Genomic DNA, 13,422 nt, shown 5'->3' with positions numbered 1-13,422 from the left:
GCAGCAGCTGAGAGCAAAACCTTGGCAATCGATCCAACCTTAGTATCCCAGCTCCACTGGTTACATGACCTTCAGCAAATCAATTAACCTCTCTGAGATTCAATGTCTTCATTTCTAAAATAGGGATTATAATAAAACATACCTCAGAGAATCGTTAAAATGGTTAAATGTAAGTCTCTACATAAAGCATTTAGCCCAATTTCTGGCAGTCTGTAGCGATCAACGATCAACGGAGCACAGAGATTAAGAGTAATCCGTGGAGTCAAGAATGCCCAGAGGCTGGAATCCCAGCAGTGCCATAGACTCTGATCTTGGGCAAATTATTTCAACACTCTGTACCTCTATGTCCTCGTCTATAAAATGGGGGAAATATTAGTACCTACCTCAGAGTTAGGACGATTGAGAGCATTACTCCCTGTCACGTGCTTAGAACAGCACCTAACACATTATAAATTCTCAATAAACGTTAATCATTTAATTTTAACTACCCACGCCATTCCTCCCTTATCTCAACTTATTTCCAAGTCAGCTTTCCATACTCCACACACCCAGATGTTATATGTGACAGGATATTACAATTAACATTTTCACAGAGATCCCAAGAAATAACGATTGTAAAACTTCAAAGAAAGGTGCCAGGTGAGCATGTCCAAAATTTACAAATGCAAAGTCTGAGAACTGGTTTCCCAGGAGGAAGAAAGCCAGCTTTAAACATCTGTCAGGTCTGGAGGGAGTGAAGCCATCCATTCATGGAAAGCTCTTTCCCGCTGATGGGGTCAAAACTACATCCAGAGACAGGGAAGGATGGAGAGTAGCAGACCTGATCTTGCTTCGCCTGAGACGACTGGTCCCTCTCACCTGTTCCAGATGAATCAGCAGTGGGGAAAGGAACTCACTGGAGACCCCGGCTACAGGGTGGACGAGGAAGAGTCATATCTTTGAATAATATTGATATGTTAATACAATGAACTAGACACTTGTAAATACAGAACCAGGACCGTACATACGCAGCCCAGGTACCACAGTCAGTTTACTAAGAGCAAACGGCAAAGTCATGGGCCTGCTGGGGTTTGCATCCTGAGACAAGGGAATTTCACCCCACTGAATAAATTACACAGGGTCAGTACGAGAAGAGAACTAATTTGTGTGTAGTTGACCTCTTACATATCTTGCTTGTTTAACACACAAGCTATCGTTAGGTCACATCTGCCTCGTGTGCCCAGCTGCCCCGTTTCCGGTTTAGGATGCTCGTTACCCTCACCCTACCTCCACGCTCCCAACCTCCCCTCTGCAGCTAACCCCAGCCGATCTTAGACTCACCTTATGCCGCATCTACCACAAAGCTCTAGCCACGAAACCTCCCCACTGTCCCAGCACAGGCAGTACGCCACGCCCCACTGTCCTTGCACACACCCATCCCTCTACTTGCAATGTCCTTTCCCCTTGTATCAGGCCACCAAGAGGGCTGTTCTCTTGCTCTCTGTACATCTCCTACTCAACCAGTCCCTGCTTCATCTACACCCTACTCACCTGACTGACCCTCCTTCTTAATCACAGAACCTGTGCAGCAAATGCCTACATACGTGCCCCAGCTAGTGACTGTTCTAATTTTTAGATCCGAACATCTCCACCATGATAGCTTATCAAAGGGAACAGTGAGGGGCATGCTCCTCTGCTGGTTTCCCTGGTAACCGATAAGCCAACCTGAGGTCAACTCCCCCTATAACTGGTAACCTCCCTCTCCCCCTGGGAGCAGAGACTACTGCCATGTCCTGCCCCTCATCTGCCACACACGGTGGGGTGTGGCTCCAGGACCTTGCTTCAGACATATAAGATTCCCCCATCCACTAAACCACTGATGTCTCTGTCGTTGACTCTGTGCTTTCTTCAGTCTTGAGGCTGGGCAAGCACAAGGCTTACAGGCCTGCAGGGTGCAGCCCGACACGTCTCTCCTGCCCCTGGAAAACACCTGCGCGACATCATCGTCAATGGCATCGCCCTAGCGGACACCTTCCCAATCTTCTCCAGACACGTTCACCCCTGCCTTCCAATGGCATGCAGAACATGCCCCATTACATCCTTCTCACGCCGCACTGGGTGGCGTGACCATTCACTGGGCTGAAGGACCCAAAAGGGCAGGGTCTTCATCATCTCGGTAGGTTCATTAAGTAGCACTGAAAAGACTCAACCTGTTTACCAAATTCCAACAAGACATTTTGTTTTATTCGTAATGTTTAAGTGGTTCTTTTCAGAATCCTTCTAGCAAGTTTCCACCTTTAAAATTTCATAACTGATGTAACTCAAATATTTTGAAGCACAACGTCCTATCAGTCGATTTCTGGATGAAACACGAAATCTCCTAAAAATTAAGGTATAACATTTTAGAAGCTACAGGTAGCAGGGAAGCGTTCCAGTTCAAAGACCACGTCATCCATTTCTTTTCTCACGTATGGCAAGACGCTCCACCAACAAGAAGCTCATACCAGCAAGAGTTGGACGCAACGGTCCTTATCATTTGGAAGGCAGCCCATGCTTCCCCTTCCTCCCAGGGCTTTGTCCAGGAACAACAAAGCAGACTGCCTTTAGATACAGAAAATGCCTTCTGGCTTGTGCTGGGGCTCCCTGTACAGACTTTCCTTTCATCTGCCTTCAGAGCATTTTCTTGTCTGGCCTTAAAAAAATCCCTAGAGATACTTCATAAGACTCAACAGAGAGGCAAGGGCAGCACATTCCAACCTGCCTGAAGGAAGAAAACAGATGATGTGCACATTTCTTCAAGGCTACATGTGCTCTGCTTAGGGGGTTACCAACAGGGGAAAGCTGGGCTTTTACTCAAAGTGGAGGGTTTCCATAAAGTCCTGCTAAGAGTCAACTGAGCCACTCCTGCTTTAAAATAAACTCAAGACACTGCTACCTCCTCCATGTTACTGACACTCATTTTGTCACTGGTGGGGCAGGGGAATAATCATTAAGGACAATTTATTAGAGAAGCAAATATCATTTCAAGAGACTATGCAATAAAACCAAGTAACTTCTATATCCTGAGCATAACATATACCATTTTACATTTTCAATCTGGTTCTATCAATTCCATACGAGGAAAATTCTCTCTGGTGCTCATAGCTGAGTAACTGAGCTCATTCCTTTCCCATGTCTAACATCTCTTTAGGCAAGTGGTACCTGACTGGGTGCCAACTGCACTACAGACAAAAACTTGGAACTGGGGAGGGGATGGGAGGCCAGAAAGTGGGGGAAGGAGATTGGGCAGCGACACTGTTGGCTCTTTGCCACATGTTAAGAGCTCAATACATGTTTTCTAAACCTATGTTCTGCATACAGTTTCAACAGTATGGTAGTGAGTGATCTTAATTATCACAGAATACCAAAGCCCAGGACTTTTATTATTGTCAGATACATCAAATTCTTCACAAGTGACTATAAACTTAAGATGGAAGGCAACTCAATTACTAGGGCATCATCCACTGGCCTACATACCGCCCCAAAGCCCTGTGCCAAGGCTTTGGATGTTGACAGTCGTTTACGAGTCCCTGCTCATGTAGTCAAAATTATTACAAGTTGCAGCACAAATGAACGGCATGGCCCCTTATGCTAGTTATCAAAGAAAGCAGGACTACTGCCTCCTAGTCTAATCCAGTATGCAGAGATGTTTAATGCTTCCCTGTACTTCCCCAAACTCAACAGGGTTATAGGAAGAAGGGAGAAAGTAGGCTTCTGTACTGACCCTGTTACCTGGTTTTCTACACCAACGAGTGGAGCAGAGCTTCCACAAAGCACCCTGTTGCTGGTAAAGAGGGACACGCATGAGGATGTTATCTAGATGTTCTGTACTCACACTAGCCGTGATACATAACTATTTGAGGTGTGCTTACGACTCTCACAGTCTTCAGTTCTCTCTCTAGAGAAGTTCACCTAAAATATCCGAACTACACCTCCCATAAACGCTCCAGCAGCCAGAAGAAGGAAATGAAAGTGAACTTAGGACTTGAATCTCCTTTCTTTCTCTAAAGGCACAAAGTACGTCATTGGAGTTACTGATTGAGTACAATGTGGGTGGACATCAGCTTCGTTTCACCTCTAAAGTAAATGTTGGCAAGGTGATTTCTAATACAAATTCCATGGGGAAGCTAACTTTTTCAGGACTCTGACAAGTGAGGTATTAAAAGATGTTTCTGATGCTACATCAGTGCGATGTCACTGATCTATATTAAAAGATCGTACAGACATTAATCTGCATGATGGGGAGTTGTATTTACTATATGGTCTCGGGGAAGACCTAGCACACTTCCTGCAGTGGTTGTGAATAGAAACCCACCCAGGAACTGTACACTAATGCCAGTTGGGAAACCAGGTGAAGAAACACAGAGGCAGAGACTTTTGAAATAGCTTTTTGACAAGCTCTATTTCCTCTTCCTTCCCCTCCCAGTAATTAAAGATGGAGAACAGAGGGAGGGAGAGAGGGAGGGAGGGATGAGGGAGAAAAAAAGAAAGAAAGGAAGGAAGGAAAGTAGGGAAGGAAAAAGGGAGGGAGGGGAAAAAAAGAAAAAGTAAGGAAGAAAGGAGGAAGGGAGGAAAGAGAAAGAAAGAAAAGAGGAAGGGTGGGAGGGAGGGGGGAGGAAAGATAAACACAAAGAGCAGAGGGATAGAGGGTGGAAAAGGAAAGAATCTCTATAGCGCTAAAGGCAGGGAAAGAATTCTGGGGCTGCAGAATACCTCCTAGATGCTGAAGGCTTGGTTAGCCGAGGAGTAAACATAAGAAGACTCCTTATGGAACGTGGTGGTAGACACCGTCTCGGGAGCTACCCCATCGTGGCATGGCTCGCTCAGCTGTGTGAATCTGTGACCTGGGAAGTGAATGCTAGTAATACGCTTTACTTTCCCAACCAGCTGCCAGTGCCTCTGCTTAGCGTGAGTTGGGGATGCCTAGTTGCCCCTGCTGCACTCTGGGAGTCCCCTTTTCGACAGGTGCATATTATTTACTGCTACCATTAATGGGCGTCTAGGCACTATCTCAGCACCCTAATTATTCTTCCACCTCTGCACATTTTTAACAAAAGCCCTTCCCTTATTCATCTTACAGGTTGGGAAAGGTCAATTTTATTTCTCATATACATTCCCAGAATATCTTCCTGCTTTATAATCTTTTCTTTTTAAGATTTTTTTTTGATGTGGACCATTTTTAAAGACTTTTTTGAATTTGTTACAATACTGCTTCTGTTTTATGTTTTGGTTTTTTGGCCGCGAGGCATGTGGGATCTTAGCTCCCTGACCAGGGATTGAAGCCGCACCCCCTGCATTGGAAGGCGATGTCCCAACCACTGGACCACCAGGGAAGTCCTCTGCTTTATAATCTTAATACACAGTGTTAAATGTTCCAAGGTCTCTTCAAAATAAAAAAGGGTCATTACATGGTTTAGGTGGGTAGGAGAGAGAAGCCTGCAGTAAGTACCCTTTTTCATTATTATTACAAAAAATAAAATCCCCTTTATTGAGGACATGGGGATAAATGCCTTTATGTTCTTAAAAGCAGGAACATTTATATTCTTTTAGGAACTGGATTGCTTTAATCTAATAGATACTCTGAATTGTTTATCAGATCAAATTTCCCTCTTTGCATCTTGATTTGATGAAAAGCATAAGGTCTCAAAAGAATGAGAAGATATGGGGCTTCCCTGGTGGCACAGTGGTTGAGAGTCCGCCTGCCGATGCAGGGGACACGCGTTCATGCCCCACCAGTCCGGGAAGATCCCACATGCCGTGGAGCAGCTGGGCCCGTGAGCCATGGACGCTGAGCCTGCGCGTCCGGAGCCTGTGCTCCTTAACGGGAGAGGCCACAACAGTGGGAGGTCCGCATACCGCAAAAAAAAAAAAAAGAATGAGAACATAAATCACAGATTGGGAGAAAATATTCACAAAAGACATATCTGATAAAGGGCTGTTATCCAAAATATCCAAAGAACTCTTAAAAGTAAATGAACAAGCCCACCTGCCGATGCAGGGTACACGGGTTCGTGCCCCGGTCCGGGAAGATCCCACATGCCGCGGAGCGGCTGGGCCCCTGAGCCATGGCCGCTGAGCCTGCACGTCCAGAGCCTGTGCTCCGCAACAGGAGAGGCCACAACGGTGAGAGGCCCGCGTACCGCAAAAAAAAAAAAAAAAAAAAAAGTAAATGAACAATCCGATTTTAAAATGGGCAAAAGACCTGAACAGACAACTCAAAGAAGATATACTGATGGCAAATGAGCATGTGAAAAAGATGTTCAACATCAGATGTCATTAGGGAATTAAAAAGTTAAACAATGAGATACCACAACACAACAATTAGACTGGCCGAAGTCCAAAACACTGACACACCAAATGCTGACAAGGATGTGAAGTAACAGAAACTCTGATCGCTGCTGGGAATGCAAAACGGTACAGCGAATCTGGAAGACAGTTTGACGGTTTCTTATAACACTAAACTAACTCTTAACGTACGATCCAGCAATCATGCTCCTTCGTATTTACCCAAAGAAACTGAAAACTTATATTCATCCAAACCTGCACACAGATGTTTACAGCAGCTTTATTCTTAACTGCCAAAACTGAGAAGCCATCAAGATATCCCTTAGTAGGTGATGGATAAATAAACTGTGGTACGTCCAGACAAAAGAATCTTATTCAGCGTTGAAAAGAAATGAGCGATCTAGCCATGAAAAAGACACGGAGGGATGCTGAATGCATATTACTAAGGGGAAAAAGCCAATCTGAAAAGGCCACAAACTGTATGATCCCAACCATCCCGTATTCAAGATTACTGAGACAATAAAAACATCAGTGGTTGCCAAGGGTTAAGGTGGAAGGAGGGTCAATAAAATTCAATTTAATTTATTAATTAAAATTTAGTTTGGTCAACATTCTACTTACAAAAAAACCAAATAACAAGTAGAACACATCACACCATTTAGAATGGGCATCATCAGAAAATCTGCAAACAACAAATGCTGGAGAGGGTGTGGCGAAAAGGGAACCCTCTTGCACTGTTGGTGGGAATGTAAATTGATACAGCCACTATGGAGAACAGTATGGAGGTTCCTTAAAAAACTAAAAACAGAATTGCCATATGACCCAGCAATCCCGCTACTGGGCATATACCCAGAGCAAACCATAATTCAAAAAGACACATGCACCCCAATGTTCACTGCAGCACTATTTACAGTAGCCAGGTCATAGAAGCAACCTAAATGCCCACTGACAGACGAATGGATAAAGAAGATGTGGTGCATATATACAATGGAATATTACCCAGCCATAAAAAGGAACAAAATTGGGTCATTTGTAGAGACGTGGATGGATCTAGAGACTGTCATACAGAGTGAAGTAAGGCAGAAAGAGAAAAACAAATATCGTATATTAACGCATATCTGCGGAACCTAGAAAAATGGTACAGATGAACCAGTTTGCAGGGCAGAAATAGAGACACAGACGTAGAGAACAAACGTATGGACACCAAGGGGGAAAGTGGCAGGGCCGGGGTGGTGGTGGGATGAACTGGGAGATTGGGATTGACAGGTATACACTGATGTGTATAAAATAAATAAGAACCTGCTGTATTAAAACAAACAACAAAAAAACCCAAGTAGAACACATCAGAAATTCTAAATTATATAGCAAAGAAAACTCTTCCCTGGCTTTCTAAGCTTTCTAATAGCTACTGACCTAGCACATCTTACTATACACCTTGTGCAGTGACCACTAAGCAATGTGATTGGTGGTCGGATCCTCCGACCTCCCACCTCAGTTTTTTCTGAAACAAGTAAGGATTTTACTTTCTACTTGACTGACTGTATTATTTGTCTTCTGCCCCAGGTTGTTGAGGGTGTGGTCCTCCACAACTGTCCACTCTGCCTATCCCCGCCGGGACAGCAAATGCCACAGGGTTCTTGTTACAAGGCCATCTACTGCCTATTTACTCAGACCTGTGCGACACCGTTAATATAATTTTTATAAAACTTCAACTTCAAAATACTGCAAGAAATTCTATAGAACTTTTGATCAGATTCCACAGTTACTATCATTTTCTTCTTTGTCTCTCTCTAGATATATATGTTTGTGTGTATGTGGGTATTTCATAAATCATTTGAGAATAAGTTGAGACATCATCCCCCTGGACTCCTGATTCTTTATGGTATATTTTCTAATAACGAAGACTTTGTCTTTCATAACCTCAGTACACTTACCAAAATTAGGATTTTAACACTGACTCGGTACTAGTGTACATGCTATATGAACGATGGGGGAGGAGGGAGCAGGACAGAAGGAATGTGCGAGCACCTTGTCCTGAGACCAGGATTACAAATTGCCGTCAGATGTCATGACTCTTCAGTATTCTTTAATCTGGAACAGATCTATAATCTTTGTCTTTCGTGAACTTCATACTTTTGAAGGATACAGGCTAGTTATTATGTAGAAATGTCCCTCAATCTGGGTTTGTCTGGTGTCAATCATGATGTTTCTTCATGATTAGATTTAGGTTATGCAGTTCTTAAAGGGATACCACAGAAGTAATGGTCATCCTCCTAGGGGCATCATATCAGGAAGCACCCATTATTTGTCCCAATACTGGGGGATATTAACTTTAATCAAGGTAATGCTTCCCCGGTTTCTTCACTGTAAGATTACCACTTTGCCCTTTGTAATTAATTAGTAATTTTTAAGAACATACTTTGAGACCCCAAATAGGAAATGCCTTACTAAACTTTCATCATTGGTTTTAGCATGCATTCATAATTTTTGCCTGAACCAATTATGACAATGATAGCTGTCATCCTTCATTTATTAATTGGCAAACTATTAAAAGGAAAACCTTCTCCTCCTTTTCCATTTATTTATATCAAATGTGACTTAGAGTTTTATCCTATTAATGGATTATATCTGATATTATCATTATTTATTTTGATGCTCAAGACATCCCAGGTTTTCTTTTTTTGAATTTTATGTACTTTTTTATACAGCAGGTTCTTATTAGTTCTTATTAAAATTAAAATAAATTAAAAATGATTTTTAAAGTAAAAATATTGACTGTTTTGTTAAACAAAATAACTTCTTCAAAGGAAGGAATACCAGATGCATGCGTGCCAATGTTCACAGCAGCACTATTTACAATTGCCAAGGTATGGAAGTGACACAAGTGTCCATCAACAGATGAATGGGTAAAGAAGGTGTGGTACATATATACAATGGTATACTACTCAGCCATAAAAAAGGAAGAAATTTTGCCATTTGCAACAACATGGGTGGACTTAGAGGGGATTATGCTTTGTGAAAGAAGACAGAAAAGACAAATAAAAAAAGAAACAGACTCACAGATACAGAGGACAAACAATTGGTTACCAGGGGGGAGGGCGGAGAGGGAACAGGGAGAGGGGCAAGTTAGGGGTAGGGGAGTAAGAAGTACAAACTATTATGTATAAAATAAATAAGCTACAGGATATATGTACAGCACAGGGAATGTACCCAATATTGTATAATAACTAGAAATGGAATATAACCTTCAAAAATTATCACTCTATTGTATACCTGAAACTTATATAATATTGTAAATCAACTATCTCTCAATAAAAAAATTTTCATAAAATTTTTACAAGGAAGGAATACCAGACTCAAAGTGTGGTCTTATCCATTAGGCCAGTTTTGATTCTAACAAATGTCTTTGTGCTTTTCACTTCACTGCCATCCCAAACTTAAACTAAGCCTATGATTTTTCTATTCTTTGCCAGATTCTTGAAGATGTAAAAAATCCCTTTTAGAAACCACACAGAGCTAATTTTAAATAAAGCGGTATTGCTTTTATCATTACCCCATTTTTACTGTTACTTCTAAGAGAGTTTAATTCTTTGGTGCTTAGGACCACACTTCATGATCTAGAACTAAAAGGACCCGCCATATTTGTCAACTAACTGGGGCATGGAATTCAATCCAGATTTGCAGCCAGTCCTCACCCACACTGTAAGCCAGATGGAGAATTTAGCTACTTTATAGTATCTAGCAGCTGTCTTCTTTTGCTACTCATATGTCTAGAGTCAAAACTCATTGCCTGCTGTTTGGCCCTAGTGAAGTAAGATGCTTAGCAATCAGATTTTCCTGAGTTTTCCCTTGTCTCCCTTCTCAATATTTTTAAAACATAAACCATCTTGATAGTACAACCAAATAAGCAAACAGAGGGAATCCCATCGAAATGTATCTATTGCATAGGAAACTTCATTTTACCGCATGGGGGATCCACAAACGTTTTACTATACAGTTTGTACATGAATTGGGAATAAGGATCGATGAATTGCCCTCCTATGTAACTTATGGCTCAACAGAAGACCATCATAAACTATTTGGCAACTAAGCCTTACTGGCCGGAAGACCTACATACGGTTTCTCTTTTTCCCGCATGCACTAAATCAGACCCTTAAAGAGAAATAGGTAGGGAAGCTCAGTTTAACGTTCTCATTACAGAAGACAAATAGTAAAACAGATGGTAGAATATAAAGCAATTCCAGCTTTTTATCACTTGGGTTCTTCCAGAATTAAACATTTAGACCACAATGATTTAAAAACATATCCGTGAAAAAGCAGGAAAACAGAAAAGGCATGCAAATTTTCCTGGAATGCAAGCCACAGTCATGGAGATGGAATTCATCCGGGCCTCAATAAAATCAGGATGTGTGAAGATTGATCTTTTAATACAAAATTAACACATGACACAAAGCACTCTGGTGCTTTCTGATACCCAAATGGAACCTGTTTTAGAAAGTACAGTATTACTTTTTTTTAAGGCTGACTGAACTCTCAGCTGGATGGCAATCTTAAAAAATTAGTCTCATACTTGACTATTTTAATGCTTATTTTGAGAGTAAGAGCCAAGGGCAGCTGTAGATTAAAACAGACTACAGAACGCTCAGATTCAAATTCCACTGTGAAATTTCACTGTGAAATGTAGTCAGAGATCCGTTTGCAGAAAGTCATTAACCAGTATGACTCCAGACTCAGCCTAAAGACCCAACAAGGATAATGGAGAGAACAATGGAGGATGAATGGGAGAAGGCAGAGAAGCCAATAATAACTTGGATCTTGGGTCCCCTAAGTCACTGATGGCTACCCTAAAGAACCTGATAACACTCATGGAAAGAACAGCAGTATTCTCTGAACACAAACTGTCCCAGCCTGGCACTCCTACGTAGTTACTGCTGCATCATAATTAATGTAGTATGAAACCATTTTTTTCCTTAAGCAAGAGCATCAAGCTATTACAAAAGTGAACTGATTTCAAATATTTTAAAATGGAAAATTCTGCCACAGTTCTATCTTCAGGAAAATCAAACATTACAAAAAGGCAAATTTAAGCCCTACATCCCAACACTATCATTTGCAAGGGGTTTCCCTGCAGTGGCTTCAATCAATAAAGAATAGCATTCCCTCAAGATACAAAGCTGGACGGGAATGTTCAGCCTGGCCGACACTCTCCTATCCAATCCTACTGGTTTAAGGAGAGAAATTCTGGCTGAAAAACTTAGGTAATTGGAATGCTCTCTCTCCAGAGTTCCAGGAAAAAATCAGAGATTAGGGTATCCCAAAGGAGATAAAGGTTTAGTTTATATTACACACTTCGGAACAAGTTGAGTTATGGAATAGAAAAGCTTATCTCCTGGGCTCTGCTACTTTTGTTTCCTTCCTTTTAACAAAACAGAGTCTCTTGGGTACAGAACAAAATGCTGGATTTAGAGACAGAAACACTTTAACTCTGCCGCTTCCTAGCCGCGCATCATTCACCAAGTTACTTCATCTCCTTGCTACGTTATTGCCATAGTTCAAGGAAGGACGTAAAACTCATTTATTCTGAACGCTGACCTTTAACCAGTGCCACACTAGACACTGAGGTCCAAGAGATCATCTCTACTCCTGCATTAGCTGTGAGGTTTAGGATGAGCCCATGTGTGTATGTCTGAAACAAAAACATGTTTCTCAACAGAGCTAGGGAACAATTATATGGCCATATGGAAACAGATGTGAAAAGCAAACAGTATGTTTCATAGCAAAATTTAAAGAAATTTGGAGCTTGTGGAAGACACACTGAGGAAGTGCGGAGCTAAGGGTTCCAAGCTGGAAAGTGGGTCACCTTCCAGCCCAGAAAACCTTGCCTCTCCCTCCTGCCTAGTCAATCTCAATCCTCAGGGTCCTGCTCTCAGCTAGCTGCCAATTCTCCCCCTCCCCTTAGGTATTAGCAAAGTCTTTAAGGTGTTCCTCCCTCAGTGTTCATACATATGAGTGAAGTCTAAAAAGGTATTACATCTCAAAGGAATGAATCTCTAATGGTAAAATTTCAGAAACAATTACAAAGCCTTCAAAGTTTGGGGGATTGGGGTGTCTGTGTGTTCAGAATACCTCTCATATCATACCCTGTGAGTAATTACATTCTTTTACTAATCTTAAGGCCAGCCCTTAAGGGGCTGCATTAACCTGAACATCTTCAAAGAAAGGGTGAACCTTCACCTAGGTAGCTATGTATTTTTCATTTGCTCATGTCAAGTTTGCCTAAACTATAAATTTTCTGTTTCCAAAAGGCTTGCACATAGCTATGTGATTGGTAAAAAATTCATTACCTTGAGTTTTTAGCCCTAAGATTTTCAAACCAATTCAACAAAACAATTTCTACTTCTAACTAATGAACTGAGGGGTGAGGCATTACGGCTGCAGCCCTAAGCTTCCACTGAGTTTTCCCAAGGTTTGTGAAAGGGTCATTTTCCCAAAATGATAGCATCAATAGCTCAATCTCTACCATTACTCCTCTCAGAGTACAGCCCCAAAGAACAGGAAGCAGTCTCAATGCACAAGGGTAAACATTCCACAGTGATTTAAAACAAGGCTTTGAACTTGGAGCTGCATTCAAATCTCAGCTCTCACTTAGTGGTCATATGATCTTGGTCAAGTTACCTAACTTTGCTAAACATCAGTTCCTCTATCTATACAACGAACTAACACACACTCATTTTTATGTGCATGCTAAGCTTTTCCTTGTTTAATACCATTCAGGTATTAGACTCTCCAACAGCCATTATGCACTAAGCCACGGAAGCACATACCCAGGAACTTACAAAATGAAGCCGCAACAGACGAACCTAGGAAATGAACCTAAGGACTCACTGACTCACTTTTTATGCACAACATTCTAGCAACAGCTCTACCATGGGAGTTAGACAACTGGAAACGCAAGTCAGAAATTCATGATTAAGTTGTTTTCAAGGCTCACATCTAAACTTTTGCCCTCGAGCGACAATGGACTGCAAATAGCTTTAAGCTTTCCATTAACTAGAAAAGGTGGTTCTACGCCATTGCCAAGACTTCATGGTGCATATGGTCAGACAGAACAATTCATCT

Source organism: Delphinus delphis, chromosome 11 (assembly GCF_949987515.2).
Source record: "Delphinus delphis chromosome 11, mDelDel1.2, whole genome shotgun sequence".
Lineage (NCBI taxonomy): Eukaryota > Metazoa > Chordata > Mammalia > Artiodactyla > Delphinidae > Delphinus > Delphinus delphis.
Note: the sequence above shows the minus strand (reverse complement) of the source record.